The sequence below is a fragment of the Hetaerina americana genome, unplaced genomic scaffold (genome assembly GCF_022747635.1).
Source record: "Hetaerina americana unplaced genomic scaffold, ioHetAmer1.1.p SCAF_13, whole genome shotgun sequence".
NCBI lineage: Eukaryota > Metazoa > Arthropoda > Insecta > Odonata > Calopterygidae > Hetaerina > Hetaerina americana.
In genome coordinates this window covers 15,854,966-15,882,501 of record NW_027286403.1, presented here as the reverse complement: position 1 = coordinate 15,882,501, position 27,536 = coordinate 15,854,966, and the positions used below count along the sequence as shown (strand labels likewise).

Below are 27,536 nucleotides of genomic sequence, written 5' to 3'. Positions count from 1 at the left end.
TGTGATAGAAATAGAGGTCTTTGCGGTATGAGGATGCCAAATAATTGACTGCGTGCCAAACACAACGTAGGCGCATGTCATCATTAGCGTTTCACTCTCGTGAGTTCTCAAGGATAGAGGTGTTTTCCGTGTTCCTTGCTAATGTCTCGTTCCTTAAATTCATCTTCCTTTCAGCCATATTAAAATTCTGCGGGAATGCTCGCCGCATTTAGCATGTACGCGTCGAGCATCTCCATTGCCTTTGATAAACGACCTACGCAAGGGCACGCCAGGGTTTCCACGCCTTTGGATCTTGGAAAAACAATTGTCTAATTTCCGTGATGATGGTACTCTGGTTTTGGCGCAGATGGATCTTCGTTTCATATCGGAATAGTAAAAAAATCTAGGGTAGCGGGTTTACAACTTACGAGTGTTTCTTAAAAATGTGCATAAATTCGGAATATCGGATGCTTTGTTAATTTAAGTTTTTATTACTCATTACCTGATTTTCGTTAAATACGTCTGGATTGACTCTGGACTGTCATTAGCTTGAGTAACACTCAAGTTATAATATTTAAGGAGTGACTTATCATTTAAAAATCTATTTATCCCAAAATGCACTAATAACTATGCAAATGACGCTGGGCCCTCCGCATATTAGAGCCGTGAAATTTATTCTTCCAGTATACTCTTAATTTATTTTGGGCTGCCTAATTAAAAAAAAAATCCTGGAGCATATCTCTCCCTCCTCAAAAGTACATGACTAAGGGATGTTGCCAGTTTAAGGCATACTAGTGTCAATCGGATGTGGATAAAGGAAATAGTATGAAAAAAACTCATGTGGCAAAATATTTTTATGGCCTACCAATTGGTTGTGCGAGGATTGTATATAAATTACTGAATTTAGGCAATTATTGAAAACTGCTTCTTATGAATTAAATGTATGTTTCTTAATGAAATAATAAATAATAATTATTAAAGTTAATTTACCGATTCTTTTGAAATTGGTCGTATCAATACATGTCATTCATTTGTGAACTTAAGAGATATCCAATCAATCATTCCCTTTCCGAAAGGCAAAAGAAACCTAATAGCTTCTAATTTAATGCATCATACCTCTTACTTAATGCAAGTTCTCCGTGATGTTATCTCCGCCCTTAAGGCCAATTTTACGCAGAGTCTCACCTTTTCCGTATTGGACTCCTTCCCCTAGTGCCATTGTGCCTTATGTCTTGGCAGGAACGAGCGTCCTCTCGAAGTGGCCCAAGGATGCATGCCGTGCATATTAGCAACAATATACGAGTGTTATTAATATTCTTCATTCTTTATTCAAGCATCCTGGGGATTAATTTCAAAATTATAATAATTTTGTCAATACTAAGTCATATGTTTGTTATACGTTTTCTAATAAATTTCTTTGGTATCATTTTGATTTCCGGTGTCCTGATTGTCGATAAAATGGCGACGTAGAATTTTCCTAGCACTGCCGGAAGCGTAGAATATGGGGCCTAAATGTAAATATAGGGTTAAAAGCTTAGCTCTGTCCAGGTTATTGACCTCAGAAACTTGAATATTGGTTTGGTAATGTCTCTTGTCAACTGTAATATTTTCCTGTTGGCACTCTAGTGTAATATCATGAGGAATAACCTATTCTCTCCCCCCCCCCAATGATGAATGCTGCCGGTTATTATGCATTTTTTATATAGCTTTACTCTTTTGCCATATTAACCTCATATTTGCCCATTTTCCCTCATTTTTGCACTCTATAACTTCGTAGTTCAGTAGAGTTAGCTGTAAACACACACACACACACACACACACATATATATTTATATATATATATATATATATATATATATATATATATATATATATATATATATATATATATATATATATATATATATATATATATATATATATATATATATATATATATATTTATATATATATATATATATTTATATACGAGGGTCATCCGGAAAGTAGTACCCGTTCGTGAAATAAAAAGACAAAAGTAAATATTAACAAACATAAAAAATTTTATTTGAAAGAGGATACTTTAAACTACTTCTCAACATAATCTCCAAGCAAATTAAGGCATTTGTCATAGCGTGTGACAAGTTTCTGTATTCCTGCTGCATAGTCCTTCGCCGCCAGCTCATTGAGATACGCGAGGGACCCATCTTGCACAAATTTTTGCATAATGCAGATGGTGTTTAACAATTTCATGAACAATTGTTCGAGAAACATTGGGAAAATGCTCACAGATGTCATCAATTGTGACGCGCCGATCGTTCCTCACGAATTCGTCAACTGAGCTCACCAGTTGGTCTGTAATGACAGACGGTCTCCCCGAACGCTCATCGTCGTGTGTGTTCCCCCTCCCCATGTTGAAGTTGCGACACCACCGCCGAACAGACGACTCGTCCATTACATTGTCTCCATACACCTCCTTTAATTGGCGATGAATATCACATGGGCGAACGTTTCTTGCATTGAGGAATTTAATCACTGCCCTCACTTCACAACTGGCGGCGTTCTCAATTTTTTTAAACATTGTAAACAATCACAGAAACAACACAGGCAATGCTAGCGTCACGCAACTTGGCTCAGAGAAGGCAGACAAGCCACTGAAGCTATCTGACCTCGTCCAGCGGCTACTCGCGTCGTCAGCACTTCATGCGGCACGAACGGGTACTACTTTCCGGATGACCCTCGTATATTCTAGCTCTCTTCCTGATTCTCTTTCTCACTCCTGGATTTCTTAATGGATCCAGGGCGTATATGTCGACTCCATAGCTTTCGCACGTAAAGCCTTATTTGTGACATTTCGCCTCTCTCGGTTCCCAAAATATATCCATAAATCAAATCTTTTTTCACATTCTTCAAGTTCTTCAGCCTTCGGCATATCCAATTGGTGTTACAGCTTATGTTCCAGCCATTTATTTATTTTCACCGTCAACTTATGAGCGCACCCGACGTTTCCGCACTTCTGTCAGGGAACATAAGAAAATACGGTCATAAGAATATGATGAGAAAAGACTGAATGAATTCCCGATCATCGAGATGGATGGTGGTTACCTGTTGCCTTCCACAGGGCAGTGACAGCCCTTCATGGGATCGTAACCATCCCTCTCGTTACATTAGTGATGTTGTAATGACACTTGTCGCCTCCCCTCGCTCTCATATGGAGAGGAGCTCCCCCATGACTAAATGGAGCTATGTATGTTGGCGACCCCTGGTCTTCAAGTAGTGAGATACAAATTATGTCGTTTTCTCATTGACTGACGTAATCCCGCTTAGCATTTTTCGATTGCGCTGTTTGCTGATTGTCTTTGCTCATTGTCCAGTACACTTGTTTATTTCGCATCCCAGTTGCACATTCGCTACACATTGAGACAACTTAGTGGTTTCTAAAGCTTAATCTCTAGTTTAACAAAATAATATAAAAAATTATAATATGCCATTTTGAAGTGTACGAATATATAATTTCATAAATTTATTTCATTACATGATCGAATCCGATATACTTCATAAAAATGTTATTTTCATAGCCAGTGTACAAGTTCCTCTTAACTGAATTTCGCGGAGAAATCATTTTTTTGCTCTCGATGTCTGACATTTTCGGAGTGACGATGATGATACATTCCTGTGTATACGCTGCACAAGTTCTGGACGACAGGACGCCGTACGTACAGTGAGTGGTGAGTGGATATTTGAGTATGTCCGCACGGCAGGCTCGTAATCTCCGCGGGAGGACTGCGTGGGCGCTTAGTTGCTTTCGAAGCGGCGGACATCGAAGCAGGCGTGCATCCGCTTCCCCATACACTGCTTCCGGCTATGATAAAGCAAGGAGCGACATCTCACCTCGGTCGGAAGCGTTGTCGCCAGAGAAAGAGCACTTCGTAGCGAGTACGGAGGAAGGAATTGGGATGGGTAATTATTTTTGGGGGTCCACGAGAGGGATGGGCATTAACGCGGCGAGGGGGATAGTGTGGAGTGATAGGGGAAACCTGTCTCAGTCGATTAGGGGTACCAGCTCGACGTAGGTCCACCTTCCCCCTCTCCCACATTGTTGCATCATCAGATGGCTCACGAGTCGGCCGTACAGCGTGCTTCATCAGTATCTCTGCGCGACACCCCGTGGGCCGCTGCAAGGGCGAGGGGTGAGTGGCTTTGTGGACAGAAGCCGTGAAAATACGAGGGAAATATCGTGTTCACAGAGCACGCTACTAGGGCCGGGGTAGTGAAACCCTTGGACTACCTCACGGAGGGCACCGATGGGGCAGTGGGGAGTAGGTGGAACCATCAGCTGACGTCCTATTGTCTGTTCGCCTAGAAATGCCCTTTTAGTTAATTGGACGGAAATTAACGTGGCTACCCATCTCCCGACTTCAAATGGAGCATCGTGCTGAGTTTCCAAATCTAAGTTATTCGTGTGAATTTACGTGGGTCGTTGAATAACTCCTTAGAAAACCCAAGTGATGCCCCTTTTAGTATCGGAAAATGTTTACTTTAAGAAAGATTCATCTGTATATAGGTTGCTGTTCAAGTTTCAGATTTATACACATCCTGGGATCATTATCATAGTCAATTGAAGCAACAAACTTTTGTTTATTTAAAGAAATGTAAAATAAACTAAGTTCAGTGTAGTGATTAAACATCCATTTAAAAGGCTAAACGCCAAATGAGATCAAAGCAGAGTTGAGTGAAGTTCATGGCACTTCCGCTCGTGTTTTTGCGGCTCTTTACCATTGGTAAAATGAGTTTGAACGTGGCCGTACGTAAATGGCCAACAAATGATGAGAATCGATAGAGACGTCCAATGGAAGTCATTCCCTGCGAAATGATTGGCAATATTCTATTTTTTTCTGAAGACTTATTTAACAAACCACGTCCCTAATGAAGTGACGATCAGATGCCAGTTGTGTGTACCAATTATACAACGGAAAAATATTCTAACGCGTCATAGTGTAACAACGCAATAAGTGAAGTATTAAACGACTCACGTAATGTACCAATGTGTAATCAAATGCGTAGAAACCCCAGCTTTTTCTAAGTTTAACCATTACTAATTGGTTGCAAAATTAATTAATAAAAGCCAAATCGCGTTAATGTGCCAAGGAAATGCAATAATCAGGTTAGATTCTGGAAAGAGCATGAATTGAGAATAGGAATCGGGGTCATACAATCGCTAATGCGCTGGCTTCCCAACTCAGGGGCCCGGGTTTGAACACCAGTTGTTACAGCGTTTTCCGTGGTACCTAAAACCTATTTGTGGTGCTATCTGGAAAGCACTTAGCTTCGAGAGCGCCGTTCGTATAGATGATGTAGGAGCACTCTAAAGACCAATATAACATTTGGACGGCATAGACTACAAAAATAAAATAGATACGAGGCGACACGTAAGAGGGCATTCACATTTCAGTGTCAGTTGCGTGTAATCTATTTTTTGGGTTCTATTTTCCCGTCCGAATGTTCTATACATATATATGAATATATATATGTATAATATATAAACATATACATATATATATGTATATATATACATATATATATATATATATGTATATATATGTATATATATACATATATATATATACATATATATATATATATATATATATATATATATATAGGGTTCGTCCGGAAAATAAGTGTACTGATTTGATTGTCTTTTTTGACAAAAGGGGAGTCGTCCACTACGAATTTGTACCTGAACGACAAACTGTAAATGCTGCATTTTACGTCCAAGTGCTCAACAGGCTTCGAAAACGAGTCGCCCTTGTCCGGCCAGCGATCAAAAACATCTGGCGGCTGCATCACGACAATGCGCCGTCTCACACCGCGCTTGTCGTGTCGGACTTCTTGGCCAAGCACGGCGTGGCAACGCTGCCGCACCCGCCCTACAGACCGGACTTGGCACCACCGGACTTCTTTCTGTTCCCGAAGATAAAGAGGAGTTTGAAAGGAACGCGATACGGGACTTAGGACGCCGTCAAAGAGTCCGTGACGACGTGTCTTCGAGAGGTTCCCGATGATGCCTTCGCGGGAGCGTTCCAGGAATGGGAACGCCGCTGGAACAAGTGTATCGACTCACAAGGGTCCTATTTTGAGGAATATTAGCTTAAGATATGTAAAAGTGTAATAAATTTTTTTTCCTGAGCTCAGTACACTTATTTTCCGGACGAACCCTGTATATACATATATATATTATATATATATATATATATATATATATATATATATATATATATATATATATATATATATATATATATATATATATATATATGTATACATATACATATATATGTATACATATACATATATATATAATTAATTAATTTATTATTATTAGGTAATCTACCGGTTAAGGTAGGTTTTTGGATGGACCAATTAAATAATTTGTGACCCCTAGCAAAACACAACATCCTACTTTACATCAGGTCCCTCTTCATCTGAGTTCTTTCTTCCTCCCTTCATCCCGTCCAACATTCCTATCCTGATCCATCCCTTTCCTCGTTTGCCCAACATGCTCCCCTCTATCACAGTCTTCAACATCCCACTGCTGGTCAATACCCCCTTCATTCACTTTTCCTGCCTCCATAGGATTTCTCCCAACAAACCCCTCTCTTCGCCCACCATACCAAGTACTTCCTCATTTGTTTTCTTCTCTGTCCATTTCACCTTGTCCATTCTTCTCCACACCCACATTTCAAACGCCTCCAGTCTACGTCTATCCTCCTGCTTCTATGAACAAGTTTCCGCGCCGCACATCTACGCTCCATATCAAAGGTTTAACGAGTATTTTCTTAATATCCTTACTCAACGTCCCTGTCATCAACTCCCTCCTCCTTGTGAAAGCCTCTTTGCCTAGCGCAATTCTTCTCCTTACGTCCCTACTACTTTTGCCGTTTTGGTCCAAAACACTTCCGAGATACGTGAACTGTTCTACCTGCTCTAGTTTTTGCCCTCCAATTTAAATGTTTCGCTCAGGCTTTTTCTTTCTAGAAAATCGCATAACATTTGCTTTAATAATATTGATTCTTATCCCATACCTTTCCCACTAAATTTCCAATTTACTCAGCAGTGCTTACAACCCCTTGGCTGACTGACAAACCAAAGCTTGGTCATCAGCGAACCTAACTGATTTTACGAATTCCCCGCCCACTTTCATTCCTACCTCCAGTTCTTCCCATGCCTCCTTAATCATTTCCTCTACATACAGGTTGAACAGCAACGGTGATAATGGGCAACCCTGCCTTACACCCCTTCCTAACACTGCCCATCCTGACTCCCCGTTTCCCACCCGCACCTGAGCAGTCTGAGACATGTACAGGTTGCGGATTAGCCTCCTTTCCCTCCAATCTATTCCTTTTTTCTGCAATATACTCATTAGTTTTTCCCAATTCACTCTATCAAACGCTTTCTCGAAATCTACGAAACAGGCAAATACCTCCTGGTTGTGTTCTATATTCCTCTCGATTAATAATCTCATTACTGCAATGGCATCACGCGTACCTCTCCCCTTCCTAAACCCAAACTGATCATCCCCTAAATAATCATTTGCCCTACTCTCTATCCTTTTGTTTATGATCCTGAGAACAACTTTAGCTGCGTGGGATATCAACCTAATTGTCCTGTAGTCCTCACATGACGTGGCCTTTACCTTTTCCGGAATAGGAACTACCACTGATCTCACAAAGTCTTCCGGCCAGATTCTTTGCTCATAGATACTACGAATAAGTCCATATAGACTCTTCCTGCCATATTTTCCTAAACCTTTTCGAAGTTCCGCAGGAATGTTGTCTACTCCCACGGCCTTATTTGATTTCATCTCTCTTAATGCCCTTTTTATCTCATTGTCGAGTATGCCTGGAGCTAAACTATCTTCTTCTACGTAATGTTCTTTTTCTATGTCTAACCTTTTTGGCATAAGTACTTTACCATGCAGTTCTTGTATATATTCTTTCCATCTCTCTTTGGTCTTTTCTGAGTCAGCAATTAACTTACCCGACTTATCTCTAACTGTTAGCACAGATCTTCTCTTCTTACTTCCTTAAAGTGATTTCACCTTGGTGTATAGTGCAACAATTTCACCCTTCCTCTGCAAACATTCCATGTTCTCGCACTGCGTCTTCCACGATGCTTCTTTTACTTTTATTTTGCCTGTCTCAATTTATTATTTGACTCTTTGCTCTTTCGTCTGCCTAACTCGGTGTTAACATTCTGCTATTCTCTTCTCTCATCCATCTTTGTAATCATCTCATCCGTGATCCATGGTTTTCTTGTCCTTTTCGCATTAACGGTTCCTATTGTTTCATTTGCGGCTCTCAATATCACCTTATGACATGTCCTCATTTTTCCTCGATAGTACTCGGCTCTTTACTCTTATCCTTAATTCTCTCTGCAGCCTTTCTCATCTATCTTTGTGATCATATCATCCGAGATCCATGTTATATATATATATATATATATATATATATATATATATATATATATATATATATATATATATATATATAACATGGATCTCGGATCCTCTCCGCTCTTCTCCGAGAACGCCATTCTGAAGACGACAGCCGTGCTGACGAAACGTCAAATAACAAATTGTGAGTGTCCTTTCTTTGTGTTTCTATATTCTAAAAATCTAAATCTGTTTATATATATATATATATATATATATATATATATATATATATATATATATATATACACAGAAACACACAAAAAAGAGACTCACTATTTTTCGAATTTTCGGTGGTATAATTCGGTGGAAAATAGTTAGTCTCTTTTTTGTGTGTTTGTGTTTTTGTCTGTGTCCACTAGTGCTAAGTGTTATACATTATTATTCACGTCCGTGAGACTTTCAAAAAGTGTTATATATATATATATATATATATATATATATATATATATATATATATATATATATATATATTCAGGCATGCACATAAATATAAAGAAATATTTATGTATGTATTTGTTTATTTATTCTTTCCATTCCGTAAACAACCCACCGCCACCTAAATGTCCATCTATCCCGATTGGTGCAAATAGTCTTTGCTGTCGTTTACCTCCATAATAACGGCTACTGCAGGGAATGGAAAATAGGAGACGAAAGCTGGCAACAATGTTAAGGTAATCACGGCGGCAGGGTGAAGGGAAAGAGGGAAACTCCCATCCAAGAGGAGCCGGGTACGCTACATTACTGCGCAGGTTTTGTTCCACATGAACGCACTATGGTCCCACGCAACGGGCAGTTAATCTCGGACATTGGCCACCCTTGATGTGGCATTAGTCCATATGAATTGCATGAACTGTAATATCGTCCACGTGTGACGCGGCCAACGTAATCGCTTAGTGAAGTCCTCGAAAATGGACGTCCTTGCTCTGAAATTACAGCGTGTCACATGAATCCAATACTTCATCGCAGCAATGTCCTACTAAAAACAAAGAACCATGCAACAGATCTGAAATTATATAAAAAATTGACTGAATCAGAAGCATTGCCTCTTCGCAGAAGCTCATGCTTGTTAAATATAGAGTAGGACAGTGCAGAGAAGAAAATAGGAAAAGAGAACTTCCTTTCTCTTTGCATACGAGTACATCTCTCTATCGCCCTTTTTCAACATTGCAACCAATTACGACTAATTTGGGAAAATTTAGATCCGAATCATCGATTGCATTATGTGCAAACCATTGAAAAATTAATCTTAGCACTTAGCAAAATTTCCCTGTAGTCTGAGATGGAAGCACGTAGTCACTCATAAATTTCATTTAAATCGCTCGATCAAATTCTTTCGACCTGACCCCTCTTTTGCCAACTAAGGATAAATTCCGGCTCCGGACTGCATCGCGTGTGGTGTAATCATGATGGTGCAGTAGTGATAAAATAAAATATTAGTTTGAAAGATTCGGTGCTTTTCCATTCACAATTCACGACCATAGCACGAAAAGACGAAACGCAAAAAAATTATCTGTATTAAAAAGATCCCCATGACTTATCGTCGTAATCCACCGTCAAAAAGTCCTGAAGCGAGGGGATATCGTAAACGTTTAACAATTACTAAATCTTATTGGCTATTCTTAAGACTTCTCCACATGGTCACCGTACAGGGTTACACGCATCTCCCAATGTTTCTGGACCTTTCAAAGGCCTTTATTTGTAGAACTCAAGAGATTGCATCAAGACCATTGCTCCACCTCTTGAATGACGTCATTTTTCTGCCAAATCCCCGACCCCGCAAGGGTTTTTTGAGCTCTGGGAATAAGAAGGTCGCAGTGCAGTTCTTTGTGAATAATTTTCCACACACTGAGTCTTCCTCGTTATTCACTGTGGCAGCATCATCTGCGAGTGATACCCATCCATTTCTTGGCTTGCCTGTGAGGGACATGTGACCAGTTTGAAAATTTCTTTTCCACCTTATGAACGTGTCATATGACAGACTATCATTTCCATAGACAGTCATTATTTCATCGTGGATTTGCCCGGCACTGTAACCGTTGTAACCTTTCAAAGAAGTAACTCTAATCACACTGCGGGCCTCCATCTTCTCCACTTTTCGAGTTACACCTACGCCTTCCTGAAACAAATCAATATTAAAAACTGTAATTTACAACACAATGCACTTAAGGATAAATTAATTTGCAGAATAGGAGATACCTCGGATATTTCTTACTAATATAAATAATTAAAAAAACGATTCCCCACGAATGTGCGCCGTTTCATAGCGTAGACTAGGCGAGGAAGAGGATCCAAAAAAATTAGGGACTTAGTCATTTTTAACACAATCATAACAAATCCGAGACCAAAAATCATAATCCCCTTGGAACGAGTGCATACATATTTATTTGTATGCATGGAGTGGAGATATTTATAATTGAATCAACGGGCAGAATCCATGATACATGAAGGCATGGGCGAGGGTGGAGGAAAGGGAGCGAGCAGCGAAGGCTCCCTGCTTCTTCCTCGCCCGGTCGAGGGGGCACCGGAAGTGGAGAGTGGGGGGTTCTTGTCACGCCCTCGGCGGACGGACGGAAGTGAAGTGTGAGGGTGGCGTCGCGCCCCTCAGCCCGCGGCGAAGGCCCCCACTCGGCGGGAAGCGCGGACTGCGAACCATTTGCTTCTCCCACTGCTGCTGCTGAGAGCCGTTTCCTCAGATGCGTGGTGCATGCAAAACGGGCTCGTGCATCGGCGCTCGCCGTCCAGTCTTAACTTTTGTGATTCCGAAACACGGGGAAACGTTGTTGGTGCCTGGCCACGGGGATGGAGCGAGGTGCAGGGGTCGCCGCTGCCGCGCCGTGGGTCAGTCCCCACCCCCCGGGGTCACGCTCTGCCTTCCGTCCGGGGCGAAACGTTTTTGCGTATTCGGCACGAACGAGCCGTCCTCATTCATTTCCCATCCATCATGGTGAGGAGAGAGCCATTGGGCATGGCCGTTAGTTTTACAATCAGAGTAAATACGAGATTGGTGACGACTTAAATGACTCGTAGCTTGGTGACGACTCAAAACGAAGTCAGACATGAACTGAAATATTTTTATTGTTGTTTTAGGATGATGTGGTGACAGTCCTGTTCTTACGGTCAAGAAGGTGGCTGGGATATCCGAATAATAAAACAGTGAGTGATCTCTTATGGTCTAGCATGATTTTGATGTGGTTTTAAATTTTAAATTTTTAAAACCATATCTCTGTGTGTGTGTGTTTTATACTCTTATAAGCAGAATGAAACTCTCGCGTATTCCGAATTTTCGGCGGTCAAACCACTTTCCCGGATGGTGGCCGAATTTTCGGAAAAAAGGAACTGCGTTATTAATTATATATATATATATATAGTATATATATATATATATATATATATATATATATATATATATATATATATATATGTATTATATAGTCTGGGTTCGATTCCCGGGCAAGCCTCTCTGGGCGCCTGCAGTTCCACCCTTGCCATGTGATTTTTCGGGTACCAGATCTTCCTGAGAAACAATGACCAATAACCGGCACAGGGAAAGGAACTGGCCCCCCTACCCTGGTGTGTGAATTTCACACGCCGTCGGGCTTAGTACTGGGTGAACTCTACCATCACTTACCAAACCAGCCTTACCGTCACTTACCAAACCAGCCTTCGGGTTGATTACTGTGTTTGTGGTTCTATATTTATATAGACACATGTACACACACACACTCTCATGTAAACACACACATTTACACACAAATGACGATGGGGTTGACTTATTGGCCCTGAAATTGGGATATTTTTGGCATCTCCATTTGTTCAACAGATTCAGGCTTGAGGTCGTGGAAGTTCATCATAATGAAATAAGGACAATTTGCACTTTTCCACAGTTTATTTAACGTACGACGCGACTCTGTGAGTTGAAACGCGTCGTACGTTAAATAAACTGTGGAAAAGTGCAAATTGTCCTTATTTCATTATCTCCATTTGTTCTCATTGTTCTATCTGACCCGATTTTTAGATATGAAAGTTCATGAAAGTATGCCATTTAACCTGTTTCATTCTTTTCTGTTATGAGGACCATTGAATTTCCCACCAAATATTATTTATATCATCAGTAAATCCTTACAAAGTGCCGGAGGAAACTCTAGACCAAGGGAAATAGCTGTCGCCATACAAGCCATACATGTACACTATGCGTAAGCGCCTTATCAGTCTGTTTCCAGTCCGTGGACCGTCTCTCGTCAAAATAGCTTGTTTTCGGAGGCAGTGAGGACTAGGCGGATCTTTTATAATGAGATTTGCTTATCTTTCTCTTTCTCCGACTTGCTCGTTGTCATAATGGAAGCCGACGGTCTGGAGGCCTGGCCCCGAATCGTCATTCGGGTCATTAAATTTAAATGTTTTCTTTTTAATTTTCACGCGCCTCACGGCAGAAAAATTGTCTCTTATGACGATGTTAGCCTGTTCAGCATAATTTTATTAAAATAAAAAAAGTGATGCGTCACTGTGCCGAAATCAAATTAAAAGTAGAATATTTCCTACAAATCAGTAGAAGTCCGTCAAATCCTGCCTATGAAGCTTGTTAGGTGTCTTATAAGGTTAACCCATGGAGTAGGTAAAACATTTTTAATGGTCTGTATCAACATTTGAGAATATTCATTTATGCTCTTATATGCATGCCTCCAGAATGGTGGAGAATGTTAAACACGACACGATAGGAAACTAATCCGGCTAACTTCGGCGAACTCATGGCGTTCACAACTGCATGGGAATTTCGTTAGCTATAATTTTTAGGTTTTACGGGTAAATATCCACTTAGTGAGATATCATAGGTTTATTTTCGGGATAAATTGGGATGTCTTTAGGTAATTTGTCATAATTACCGTGCCTTCTTCATTATTACATTAGTCGCAGTTCTTTGTCGTCTACTTTTTTATCAGCAGAAGGTCTTCTAACAACTTGACGCCTTTTCATTTGGTTTTATTGTGGCAGATAAATTATCGTAGACTTTTTTGCGGGAACTTTATAGTATAAGAGATCCACGCCGTTCCTTGGACCGAAAAAACACGCGAGAGAGACACAGATATTTGTACGAAGATGTGTTGCACGTCAAAGAATGAGAGTCAAGTCGGCAAGTTGCCTCACTTTCGCGTAGACTGAATTTTAAGGTTTGAGTGCATAAAATATTCCGTTCTTCAGATAATTTCCCCTTGGAGTTCGTTTTCCAAAAAAATATTTCTTAAAATTTGGATCGGAGTGTATGAAAACGGGAAGAATAATTAATGCTTTCGAGTTTAGATCCATTCCTGAGGTTTATGGTATTGTCAAATTCGCTAAGATTAATCCTTAAGCAATTGATCCCCTTTGGGTGATTTCCATGCGGTTTTCATTATTTTCTCCGTGCTACATTACGTGTGCCCTCTCTTTTTCATGTGTATTACTGGCGCGTTTGGATATTTTTATAGCAACTTTGGAATGTTAAGGCTTCAGCATATTTTTTCCCTCCGGTTTGAGCCCGGTCGAGGGAATTGGATGCATAATATTTGTAAATAATAGCTTGCATTGGAAGCCTTTATACTGTCGTGGAGCAGTGCACCGGTTGTATCGTCCCTCACGTTCCAGACCTGATGTCCGCGAAATATTTTATTCCACCCTCCTTCAAAAAATCATCACTCCTCACGTCTAAATTTGTTGGCGCCCCGTTGTGTTTCATTGTACACTGCGTTGGAACATCTTGCTTATTGCGGAGGAGGCAAGCGTCATCCTAGTGTACCCCCCTCGCGCGCGTCGATGTAAATTGTAGAAAAATTCCCATTCATGCAATTTTATCCATCCCTGTACATTTATTATTCTTAATACCAGATTGATGTTGCGATATTTCAGACAACCAAGGTCGTTCCTGGTCTGTACCGTGATTTCTCACACATACGCGCATCATTGTATGGCCTATATCTATTAAGAGACTGGAGAGAGAAGTACCGGAGCCAATTTAGACGGAAGCATTTTGGAAATCTGACTCTGAATAAATATCATTCATATCTGGATGGCCTTCCATTTGCAAAATCTTGCCATTCTTGTATTAGCTGTTATTCATTTCGATAGATGAAAGTGATTGCTTTCCACTGGTGGTTCTTATATGCTTTTCACTCCTTCTCCTGCTTGGGTAGGCCAAGTCAAGAAAGCTAGCGATCAAGTGATTTCACGGGACTCGGACCCTTTCACTGATTTCCTCCGAACTGCCTCGTCCTTGCATGCTTCCTTCGCCTCGTAGACATTCATGCATTGTTTCAAGACATTAACGCCCTTCCTCTCCCGGGACTCCGTTGTTATTCCTCGCATGGCGTCCCCACACCGCATCACCATCCCATTCCACCAGTCCCTTCGCCCGCACCTGCCTCTCAACCCTTTTCTCTCAATTAGTTGTTTGGTGATTTCAAATCTCAACCTTTCCCTCAATATGACCAGTGGAGCGTACCGCTATTCATTCTCTCGTTTACTACTGATGCATCTAATCTAATACACACGTAGTCAACACTATCCCAGTTGAACTTGATGCTCATCAACCTTGTGGTAGTTATCATAAAATATTATTACTATTGATATCTTTTGCGTAAACCACACGTTTAAATTAATAATATCACGAAGTTCCCAGCTTCAACATCAGTGCCATGATTCTTAAGATTAGAAGCCCGGGTTATGATTGATTTATTTGCGTGGTTTTTGTAAAAGTGTGCACTAAAAATAGTTTTCACTCATTTCTCATACTGACCATCGTCTTTTTACGACAAAACATTCCTCAAGCCCCTCTATGTATGCACGCTGATTTTAGCCAGCGTTTTTGCTTAGCCTGTGATACCTCTGTTTCACTCTCTTACGATAATATGGGGTGAAGTGCGAATACACTTCTCTACGTTGCTATTTTGAATGCCTTGGAGACCCATTTTTTCCTTTTTGATACACGCAACATACTTTATACCATGCATTTGTTCTGCCTTTTGATCTACCTATCTATTTGATCAACATATCTCACGATTATACTAATTATGCAAAGTCATAGCTATATTTTTTCGTCGGTGGTACTCACCATGCAGTTGTTCTTCCTCTGGCACATATCATGCCGAGCAAATTTTTCTTTACGCACATTTAGCCCCAATACAATTCTTTCTGTTATCTCGCTAAAGCGACGTATTTATAGATAACTTGACTGATGGCCTCTCATCCAGCAATACCGCGTAGAGTGCGGGTACAGTTACTTCTCCAATCATTGCACGTCCACTTTCCCATCTGCCACACATTCATCTAGAAACTCATTGAGCGTCCGCGTTGACATCACGCATCTTTGTTTCACACCGATCTTTTTCCTCAAGCTCGTTTACTCTAGCACTTATTTTATTGTTTTCACACATCTCTTTCATTAGAATACTAAATAGCTGTGCATTCACACGTTCTCTCTAAACATTCCACAGCTTCCCTCTTGTTTACCCAGTCTTCTGCCTTCTCTCAGTCAACAAGAGCACAATAAACTTTCTTTCGCGCGCTCTTGCATTTCTCAAGTGCTTTCTGAAGAGCTAACACTTGATCGGCACATTTACCGGATACTTTCACCGGTAAGATATATATATATATATGTATATATATATATATGTATATATATATATATATATATATGTATATATATATATATATATTGTTTTTCTTCTCTTTATAGTAATTTATTAAAAATGCATTTTTCCAATTGTCGGGTAAAAACTGGGAGATGGCTAGGGAAAGTTAAACTATTTGCAGGGACGATTAATTTGTAAATTTCCCCTGCACTTCATCATTTTGCAAATTGTTCCATCTTCGCCTTCAAGTTTTCATCTCTTCAGAATTCTCATTGCTTATACTGCCTCAATTTCACTTTCAACTTCTGAGGCATTGGGATAACTTTCATAGTAAACGCCTCCATCACACCGGCTCTGCACCCCTGGCATTCATCCCGAGCGTTTTCGCTCTTTTTGTGCGTCATAGCACTCATTTCACTTTCCCTCTCTTTGTTTCACCCGCATTTGTAGTCATTTACTATGTTTCTTACGTTCTGAAAATTCGTTCTGCATTTGTAATTTGTTCATAACTTTCTTCGACGACAATTTGCGTTCATTTTTTTCCTTTTTGTGAGCATAGTATGATATTTTACGATATTCCTCAGCTTTAGCTTCAATCACTCTTTCATTGATTTCGTACAATCTCTCACTTCATATTGATCCCACCAGGCCGTATCCTTCTTTCTCCCGACCACACCTTTTCCACATGAGTACACTTTCAGCCAATTCATTAATTTCAATCTTTAACAAGTATCCCACGAGCATTCCAATTTTGAACGCATTTTCGGCATTCCACATCTTTCAAGTACAGCGTATCTTTAATCAAACATTTTTACTGGATTCTTACATTTTCGCTCAGCAGCGTTTAGGCATTCATAATCAATTGATTTTGCGTCAATGTTTTTTATTCATCGCTAATTTTTCTAAATTTGTTTATATCCATAATAATCGTCCTAATATTTCATACCGAGCATTATTGAGGACTTTCAAATAACCCTGGAATGCCAGGCAATGACTAACTTTTTAGTTTAATAGTTTATGATTTTTAAAAATTCTCGTGCAGTGAAGCTATCAAGTCTCTTCAATTGATGCGATCGCCCTTGGTGGACTCGGTTGTCCTTAAACCTGTGTGCTTTCTTTGCAAATCATTATCATGCCAAGTTTATTTTCACCTGTCGCATGCTGCGTCGTCACCAAAACTTAAGTATTCTGTGAGGTACTCTCTGCCGATGAAACACGTTTTCTGCATATTCAAGTAACTTGCTTCTTTTCTCGCCTGTGGCGGTGAACAGGAGGCCCTTGTTGAGTCAACGAATCACTCATGTCTGTCGATGCAAATTGTCCATCATTGAGTCAAACACGCATGTGATTCCATTGTTGGCAAGTTCACTACGTCTAGTATGTCCTAGTACTACGTTGGTTCAGGTTACCAAGTCCCTTAATTATTCATAACTGATAGCGCATGCAGGGGACCTATAACAAGTGATGTGATATCTACTGTTGATTATGATAACGAGCTGGTTGTTTAGGTAAATCATAAAATTTACGCGTTATAACACATCTGAAAAAATGAAGTACTCAAAATTCTTTGTTCTACCTTCAAGCTGTCAGTGCAGAGTTGAGTCAAGGGCGCTATCCAAATGAGTTACAGCGAAGTGGTAGGAGATTTCTCTGTGCTCTTTGGCGTTAGAAACATATGCCCTTACCTCAATGGACCGCATTATTAATTTGGACTCGACCAAGTCAAGACCAGTCGTGGTGTACAATGCCTGCTTTGCAAGTATCCTTCACACTTCCCCCACTCCTGCCCTTTACGGTATCCCCGCCATGCGTATCATCATTGGCCAGACTGTTGCGAACGAAGTTTACTGCATATGAGGAAGAGTAAATACTACAATCGTTGGGTTGCATTTTGAAAACAGACAGGTTCAACACATACAGCCTTCTTTAGAATTAGAGAATGGCAATATTCTCTACTTTTCTCCACACCTAATTGCGCATCCTGTAGAAATAAAATAACTCTATAAATAAACCTAAGGTTTCTAACCGATTCGGGTTGCTGTCTGGCTGAGAAATCTTCTGCAATTCCTCCGGCGCTAACAACACACGCTTAGAGAAATTCCAAAAGAAAACTCCTGCTCATTACGTGAACAGAAATTTTATTACCACAAATATTGTCAACAGTCCATGATTATATCTTAGCCCTGGCCGACTCTTGGAAAAGTTTTTGCCTCGTACCACAATCAGAAGATATTTGGAATAATTCCATTCAAACGAAGAGGTTCAAGAAATATAGTATAAACTCCTAAATGAAGTGATAGTTTGGTAACGAAACCGAACTCTTCCTATCTTTACCTTATTTTAGCTTAAGGATTGTATATTCCCGGACGTCATGCCAGTGTGAATACTCCAATGAAAATGCCTCCACATGGGAGATCTGCATCTTTTGGGCGGAACAGAGCTCAGCAGAATGTACATAAATCTACTTCGTGGTCCCCCTCCGCAAGCGTTATCTAATGATGTTTTTTTGCGGCAAAATTCATTTACATTGAACAATTTATTGGTAAAAATAAAATAATCCTTAAATTAGTATTCAATACGGGAAAAAAATGAGACTATCAAATCAATAACAAAACCGAGTTCCGGAAAAAATATGCATGCAAAGGGAAAAAATATGAATGTAATGAAAGAGGTCAATTCGAATTGGCAAAGGTGGGAAAAACAAAAAAATAATTTTTTCGGTTATGTGGGTGGTCCTTTTTTTTCTATTCAATTGATTGGCCGTTTTCCTCATAGTGTGTGCGTTAGTTTTACTTTTATTTTACGGTTAATGTGAACTTATAGCTAATATTGGTTTTGGTCTCACTCGAGTATTGTACTGGGATTTTCGGGAATATTAACTTCCCTTTGTGCACAGGGCTTGGATATGATCGTGGATTTTTGGTATTGTGGATGCGTTTGGGTCTCTGTTATCGCAAAGAGACGGTGTTCGTTTGCGAGGTAGCGCAAGAGTTTTATTTTTTTATCCCACTTGAACTGCCCGCGATATGCCAGTTTTCCCTAAAAAATTTATTTTCACGACGGAAATAATTGCCAGATTATACAAACGAATGCGGAATTCATCTTGATGAATGAAGCCCAGAACCATCTGAAATACTTAAATTTTTATTCTGTTCATGTAATAGATGATGCAATGGTCGGTGTACCGGCTTCGTTGCCAAGAGCGGGTGTTCCACTCTCCCGAGAGGCGTTATTTCCATCTGTTTGGCAGTCAATGCTTCATTGTTTTTCAGGTATATGTGCTGTGCGAATGAGGCCTAGAACTTAATCTCTCGGAATATAATGCGTAAACGCGGTTTTAGCAGTGTTAGGATTATTAGGTGCTTCAACGCTTGACATCTAATCCCATCGCTATATCTACGCTGTAACCTCCACTGAATAGAGCAAACTAAATTTACCCGTTGTGGTATTGCATCCCTTGCTGAGGCAGAACTATTGTGGACGCCTGTTTTCTTATCCCAGTCCTTCTCTCTTGAATGGAGACAGACTTGGGGATAATAACATAAAAAGGACTGAAGGCTCTTACGAGCAGTGACCGTTACTCGAAGAAGTGGTGACTAAAAAAGCGACGGTTACGTAATCAGTTATGAATTGCATTTCAAAATCTAAATGTCGATCAAAAAGTTTCCTTTGACGGATGGAGTATACTATTTCCAGGGATGTAGGCAAACAAAAAGGGAGAGGGGGGGCGAGGGGGAAAGATCGTGCATGGGAAATCTAATAATTGACCTCAGTCCTTGGTTCAATCTCAGCTCTTTTATTTGGCATACACCTTTGCTCGTCATAGCCATAAGGCTCAGTGCTACAGTGATCAATTTGATCGAGTCATGTTGTTCATTAAACGCGTGATTTACAAGCAAACATTATCTGTTCGCTCGCAATAGCCGTGATCTCTTCATAAATGAGTTTAATTGTAATTCATCTTTCTAAATTGACGACCAGTCTTCAAGTTCAAACAGCTGCAAGCCGTTATGATGGAATAAAAAAAACACTACCCGAGAAAATGATTTCCATATCTTAGAGGCAAGGAAATTTGATCGATCTGGCGGTGTTTTAAAGTGGGAGTCGAGAGTGGAATGATAAAAATGTGGTGAGCGTCAAAGGAGAGGAAAGAGTAGAAGGAGGAATTGAGAGGCACAGCGAGGTACGAGTGGGGCGTGAAAGTTAAACGAATAATGGGAAAGCTTAATTTGAGCCAGGTACGACCTCCGTGTCAACCATCTCACATTACCATGCAAGTCCATCGTGTTAGTCATTATAGATCCATTCCTTTCACTCGTTCATAGTTCTTAGTCCTGCCGTAATCCATCCCATGAATCTAGTAAATCCTAGGTCTTTTCTCTCTAATCTCTCTCCTCTTTTGTTTGGTCCCTTTATGAATGAATCTTCTGGAAACTACCGTGCCTCAGAATGTGTGCAATTAGTCTCCGTCTTATTGTCCTCCATAAACTTCTCTCTTTGCCCATCGTTCGAAGTACCTACTTGTCTATTCGGTGAACCGTCTGTCCACTTCATTTTCAACATTCTGCTGTATCATAACATTTCTATTCGCTTCTATTCTTCATTCCCACATCTGTACAAAAGTGAACTCCATATGTAAGATTCAACCGAATTCCTTCTTTTATTCGGCATCACGAATCGTTCCCACCGGTTAAAACCTTCACCTGCACTTTGTTTCGTACTTATATCCCTTGCTCTTCCATCGCTGGTGATATTGCTATTTAAAGCAATTTATTTTGATCTTCAATTATTACCATCCCGAACATTAGTTTAGCATTAATCTTTTTTTTTATCTGGAGGTTACAGTTGTTCACCCTCTTCTTCACGCGGACTAGTACCCTTTTCAGATATTTTTTCTTCTCTGTAAGCAACTCTTGTCTTCTGAAAATCGCAGCGTGTGTATCTTTTCGCACGCCGTCCTTTAGATATTGAAAGCCCAAAGCAGTAAAGAACAGCTCTGCTCAACTCCTCTCTTTATTTTCATTTAATCTTTGCTGTCACCGCGATCTAGCGAAAGTTTCAGGGCTTATCCCGTCGGGTCGCAGCGGAAAGGACAATCAATCACACACAGTGATCACAATGCCCGTTAGTCCCACGATTAAAGTCGCATTCCCGCCCCGGAGGGATTCGGGATCAGACGCAGAGAAACACGGAGCCGGGAAAGAATTGCCGGCGTTAGGGAAGTGTGTTAGGGGTAGCCCGGCCCAGTCAACGTCGGCCCCGAGTGCCACCCACTGTTCTCCCGCCCTAAACACACATCCTCACCCCTCGTCCCCCACGCACCCGTCTCGTAAGCCTTCCCTCCCACACCCTCACGGCACCTTTCCTCTCTGTGTCCCGCAGTTCGACCGGTGGGCAGCCGTGCTGGGAGTTGCCGACGCTGCTGATGCCGCGTGAACGGGGCCCCTCCTCATACCTCCGGTCGGTACGGCTGGGGGTGGATGCAGAAATTTTGCGATGGGTAGGGCGACCCTTCTGCGTCAAACCAAAATCACATCGTTTCATCAAAATGTTTGTTACGGTTGTTAGATAATGGTAGTTTATAATCTAAAAATTTGTTTATAGATTTATATTTTCATCTGAAAGTTCGGAAGAAATATTTATTTTCCTTCCCTTTTGCATCGTATTTCTTTCCCTACCGTCTTAAGGGGTGTCCTACGCCCCCCTCTAAATCCACCCCTGATGCATAGCTGAGCTGGAGGTGAGGTAAGAGCTCTGTTATGTGCTGTCAAGCTACCGCGTGACGTCATGGTTGGTCTAGCGGTAAAATGCTAGTACTTACTGCTGGAGTTGTGCCTTTTTTTCTCTCTAATGTAACAAGTGTGGTATTTTAAAGAAATTCATTTTACTTAACAGTTGGCTGAATTTAATTTTTAGTTTCACTTTCTACACAATATGAAGCGTTAGCCTGGGTCATAATTGTATTCATTGTTAAATTTCGAGCCCAATTTGACCGTGCAAAGCTTTTAGGAGAGGCGGGGGAATCGGCGACGCCGCCTCTCCGACGACCCCTCGCCTCCTCTAGGGATTTACACTTCCCCAATGCTCTTTTCACTTTCCGTGTCGTCACAATATTGGTACTTGTTTAACTTATATTTCCGTTGGAATATGTGTCCCTGATCACAGGAAAGTCACACGACGTTTTACGAAAAGCATCAACAAATAGACAACGGAAGGTTACTCTGGGTATTATCGTTGCATAAATGGAGAATGTAGTCAACATTTATATGGAATTGATCTTCCTGAGATTCTGGCGTTATTTTTCTCTTCATGGGAGATGAGTAAATATTAAAACATATGCTCTTTTTTAATTCAAATGTTACGCTAGTATTTGAGCTCTCAGGCCTATGGACTCGGGTGGAAAAGTGGTCATAGTGGAAAATTCCACTTACTCCCGTTTCCTAAAAAGAGACCTGTAATCACAGACACCCTTCCCACATGAATCACCGAATCGGAAAATATCTTGGATCCAGTACGATAACCTGCGTTCGCTCGTGGACCAGAAAATGATTGGTATCATTAACCATTTTCCTTCACATGGAAGAGAATCGTGGAGCCTTAATTACCTTGAAATGTTATGGTAATTGTCAAATTCAAAGAGCTGTGGGTGATGCCGAAACAGTTACTTCAACGGAACCATCCGATCCTCAGATTTCCGGCCCAGTGCTTTACCTGTGAAAAATTATGTAGAGAACCAAATAGCAATTCGCATTGTAATACGAAGCGTAGGTAGGTTATTTGTTGAAACCACGCAGGCGGAAATCGAGGTGACCCGAGTTCGAGCCCCGGTCTAAAGGAATTATTTTTAGGCCGTGAAATCGCTGTATTGAAAGTAATTGTGTGTAAAGTTTAACGAACTTGGTTCATGTGAGTTGAGTTTTCTAGGCCGTCAAATGCACTCTTTGCTATCGCGTGTTGTTGTTCTAGAAGGGAGGGGCATTTGAAGTCAAGACGCGGAAAGAGGACGTTTATTTACTGTTCATTTCTTCCTCCAAAACATCTTCAGCTCAAATGTTTGGCGAGAGAATTTGGCAAGTATTTTAAAAGACTGCGCCATGAAAAAACCGACCGCGCGTAAAAACAAAATTCTTTTTATTTTATTGCTTTTCGGAGTTTGAAATAACGATCTTTGGTCGAAGTTCTCCCCCAGTCATTTTCACATTGACAAAATTGGGGGCTTTCTCGTCCGGGAACTTGTGTACTGTTCACAGTTGGTGGAGTTGGCACAAACTCGTTGAGAAAGCGAAACATTAAGGAGGAACGTCTTTGTTTAGAGTCCTCTTGGGAAAAAATAGCTAACATTGTTGAAATAATGTGAGGTACCGGAGAAAATACCGGTGAATGGTGGCATATTGTGCGGAAAAAAAACTCACTTATGCCTGGAATTGGATCACGGACCTCTCATCCGAAGTATGTGCAGGGCACGTTCTATCCTCTACCCCCCCCCTTCCGAGCTTAAAGTACAGTTAAATGAACCAGAAGAAACACCCTTTGGTGCAGGCGGTGCAGCCTTCGCTCTTCCAGAGTACGAAAGGACCTTGGTTGGATTCCAGGTCAAGGTTAACATTTCTTTTTATTGGCCGTGCGATTCTCATTTTGCAGCCATTTCATGGAATGAACCGAATGCTTATGCTCTTTTCCCTCTTCTCTATCACTTGTCGCCGGGATCCAGGGAGAGGGGATAAATGCTTGAGGTTAGTTTTCTCTGGGTGCCGGGCTCTCAGCCGCCGCTCCCTCTCGGCCCCGTGCACCGCCGCAAGATTAAGGGAAGCGCGGAACCTTGGCTCCCTCCTCCTTCTTCGGATTATTCATCTCAACGCCCTACACAGCATTCAATGATTTTATTCCAAGGCTCTATTGTGTTCTCGCCAAGAGCACGGCATACGAATAAATAAATTTCAGAAACGGCGAGGGATGATTTCTCACGATAGATATGTATCTCTGTATAAACATGTAGGTAATGTACACACGAGAAACATATCCACATAAGATGGGTTACTCATCGCAGTACCCGGTCCGCTTTGACCTTTCGACTTCGGTGGAAAAAGAAAACGGAGTCTTTGCCGTCGACTATGATTCCACAAATGGCGAAGGAGCTGCCTTAGGGCTCTTAACGTCCGTTAGTTTACCTTTTCTATCTCTTTTACTCTTCTGTAACCGTCTCCATCAGCCCGTAACTACGCACGAGCATATATGCGTTTGTTTGCAGATACGCATGCATTCATGTTTATATATTATTAGTTTTTGATCCTCTTTTATGGGAGTTACTCGGTTCCACTTACTTAAGTCACTTAGGTCTAAGATTTTAAGGCAGGAAGAACATGAAGTATTAGCTTTCAATTTTCAGTAACCTAACGCCTAAGTATCAGCAAACCCTTATTCTGTGTGTTTCGAAAACAATAAACTTGTTGTATGTATATTGTCTACCACGTACTACGTTGTAAATTGCAAAAACTGATATTAAATCACGTAAGTGCTGGAAAACCATTATCAATTTATTATCTTTGTAGATTAAATCTACAGCATACCCCGGAAGTCGCCTCGAGGGGTGTGGCAGGGCGTTTTACTTTTATGCCACCAGCTGTTCGAGTAATATTTAATTAAAATTTTGATTGACAAAACCCTGAAATATTCTGCATTTAGAGCACAAAGCTATACATTATGTAATGGTACATACATGAGCCTCCTCAATTTCCATTCTTTTTCGAAGTTATACTTTAGGTGAAGAGAAATTAAGGGACTTAAGGTCAGTGAAAAAGAGTTATTTCCTGAATTGCGATCTCTTTATAAGGGAAGAAAATTTTCCAGCAGTAGTGCTTGACTAAAAAAAATGTTTCGTCAGGATTTCTGAGCACGAAGGTATTGAAAGTACTTGCCTAATTCCGGTCAACACTTCAATAGACCGTATTACGACTCTCCAGAAAAGTTTCCTCAGGACACAGGCAAAGGCGATGTGCCAAGCTATGTCCTCTCCGTCCCGACACCATGACATTTGATTCTCAGGAATGGTTTACACGCGGTGCAGAACACGTATTGGGAAAAATTTGAATGAAATTTTTTGGAGATATACTATTTAATGCTGTTCGATATTACCTAGAATTGAAAGCGCCACTTTAATATTGAAAATCCTTAGTTGAGAACAACTGGATGAACCTAGAAGCAAATCTTGAAGTACAGGATAATTATAATTATTTTGAGTTAACGCTGACTCAGAGAAAACAATTCTAGTCCAGAATTGAATTGGCAGAAGAACCCACGAAGAAAATTTAAAGGAAAATCACTGCCAAACTGAACGATATGAGGAATCATTTTCCCATCGTCCAGTCTGTGGCCAGAGCAGTGTTGGAAACGTCGCGTACAAGAATTCCAACTATATGAAATTAAAATGACTAGGAATGCTAATGAGAACGGATTTCACCTGATGGCTGGTGACGTAAAGCCCCATGCCAGTCCGTCGTTTTCGACATAAGTGGCCATAACCACCATTAGCGGTTATTGAGTATTCGACGTATACCAAATTTTTTTGTGATGGCAAGGTGATATACGTTGCTTTTATTTTGCCATGCAACGCAAATAAAAGAAGTTTCAAAAAATAAATCCGAAGTATTTCCACCCATAGATTGTAGTCTTTACTCATCGTCTTCCTTCCATACCTCAAGTTCAAAACGATAAAACGAGTCTGCATTTCTTCTTGCCCCGAGCATGGAGGCGATAAGCCATTATGGCCGTACTAATTCTCTTAAGTATACTGCACCTCAATAGAGTGGAATCTTTGTCAAGGCCCCCACGTTATATCTGCTTCAATACATTTTTTCGCCTTTTTTACGTAATTCATTACGCACATATATATACTTCTTCACTGGTATTCACACATTACCCGCATAAACTTGTCCCCGTCAGATGGCCACCGACAATGAGGAGGTCGGCTCTGCCTCCCCCTCAAGGACCAGTTAGACGTCCGCGTCCGTTGAGTGCGCCTCCACTAATTTTTGAGTATTCTATAAATAAGGGTAGTATTTTATTGAAATATTTATTATCTTTAAATGAGACAATTAATGTCGTCAACATGAGTACCAACGGTTCATGTTGACGACGGTGACGGTCACCAGAAGGCAGGCGGACTGGCGGAGACTTTCGTTTTGAACCTTCTGAACTTAGGCTGGAATATTCGGCAACCTTGGCACACTCTAGGTAATGGAATTTGTGACGTTAGTGACATCGTGCATTTGTAATATCCCATTGTCAAGAGCAATTAGCATGCAATTAAAAACGTAACCAAATCACATCTTCCCCGATACACGCAATGAAGTGATATTACTAATCGTGTGGAACTCTTTTCGCTTGGCCTGAGATACATTTTCCAGTGGATTCTAATCATGATTATAGCGGTCGACGAGGTCTCCATTTATAGAAATGCTGTCTTATATTCTATGTTACATTGCACTGTGAGACTGATTCTGAGACACGATGGATGGACATTTCTTTCCACCAGATGCAAAACCTTTCGCATCTGTTGAAAAGAAATTCAGTGGTTATATTGTTGTCCCTGTTCATAAGGATAATAGACAACGAATAAAAATTTAGCTTAAGACTAACTAACAATAATGAGAGAAACCACTGCTTTTGACTTCAATCTCGGTGAAACTCCTTTAACGGAGGATTTGGCACAACAAATTTGAAGAGAACTTTGAAGAATAACCGAACATTTCAGGTCAAATGTTACAGTAATTTAATTTCTACCAGGGGAATGCATTTTTTCAACGCTCCTAAGTGCTTCGAGGATTGCGGAGTCTCTGACAGGGGTATCTCCTTCTTATTAGATGCTCAGCCCTCCGATTAGTCTGCTGTAATTTTCCAGTCGGCCTTGTTTCCTTCCATGCTTTTTAATGTCATCGTATTGGTAGAGCTGGCATCTTCCATTGTCTGATGCATAAACCTGAGTAGTGTATTCCTTGACATCTCCTTCCCACCGCTAATCCATCCAAAAGTATCTTTATCAAGCTCGCGTGATCCAGAATAAATCCCAAGAATCTCGTCCCTCCCAGATTGGAATTACTTTCCCCTGCATTCGGAAAAAACTTCTGCATTTGTTATGTTTTTCCAAATGACCTGATGGCAAATGTACACTTCACACTTGTCCCTCTGGTATTTCCTTCCTTTTACACAAGATGATGTTATTTGCATTGGAGAGTCATTTCTTGAATGCTTTCTTTGCTAAGTTTATCTTAATTCGTATTTCACTGTTACATCTCCCATCTTTCGTGAGTCTTCTAGGGGACATGTATAAGCTCCCTATTTCTCTCAGAGAGCGTTTGGAGATGATATTTCGTATCAGTGTCATTACCAGAGGTTCCACATCCCTCAGAAGTGGTTAGGAAAATGATTTCCGATTGCCTGCCGAAGTAGCGTTGTGTCCACCCCCTACTCGTCGTCGGCATGAC

At 40.7% G+C, this 27,536-nt stretch overlaps 1 long non-coding RNA gene across 1 annotated transcript in view; it reads left to right on the top strand.

The window, feature by feature from the left end:
• LOC139686163 (uncharacterized) overlaps positions 1-27,536 on the top strand; it is a 303,845-nt gene that overhangs the window by 252,864 nt on the left and 23,445 nt on the right. The window contains exon 3 of the long non-coding RNA XR_011700311.1: positions 11,543-11,608. This is a non-coding gene — a long non-coding RNA (uncharacterized lncRNA). The remainder of the gene's footprint in view (positions 1-11,542; positions 11,609-27,536) is intronic.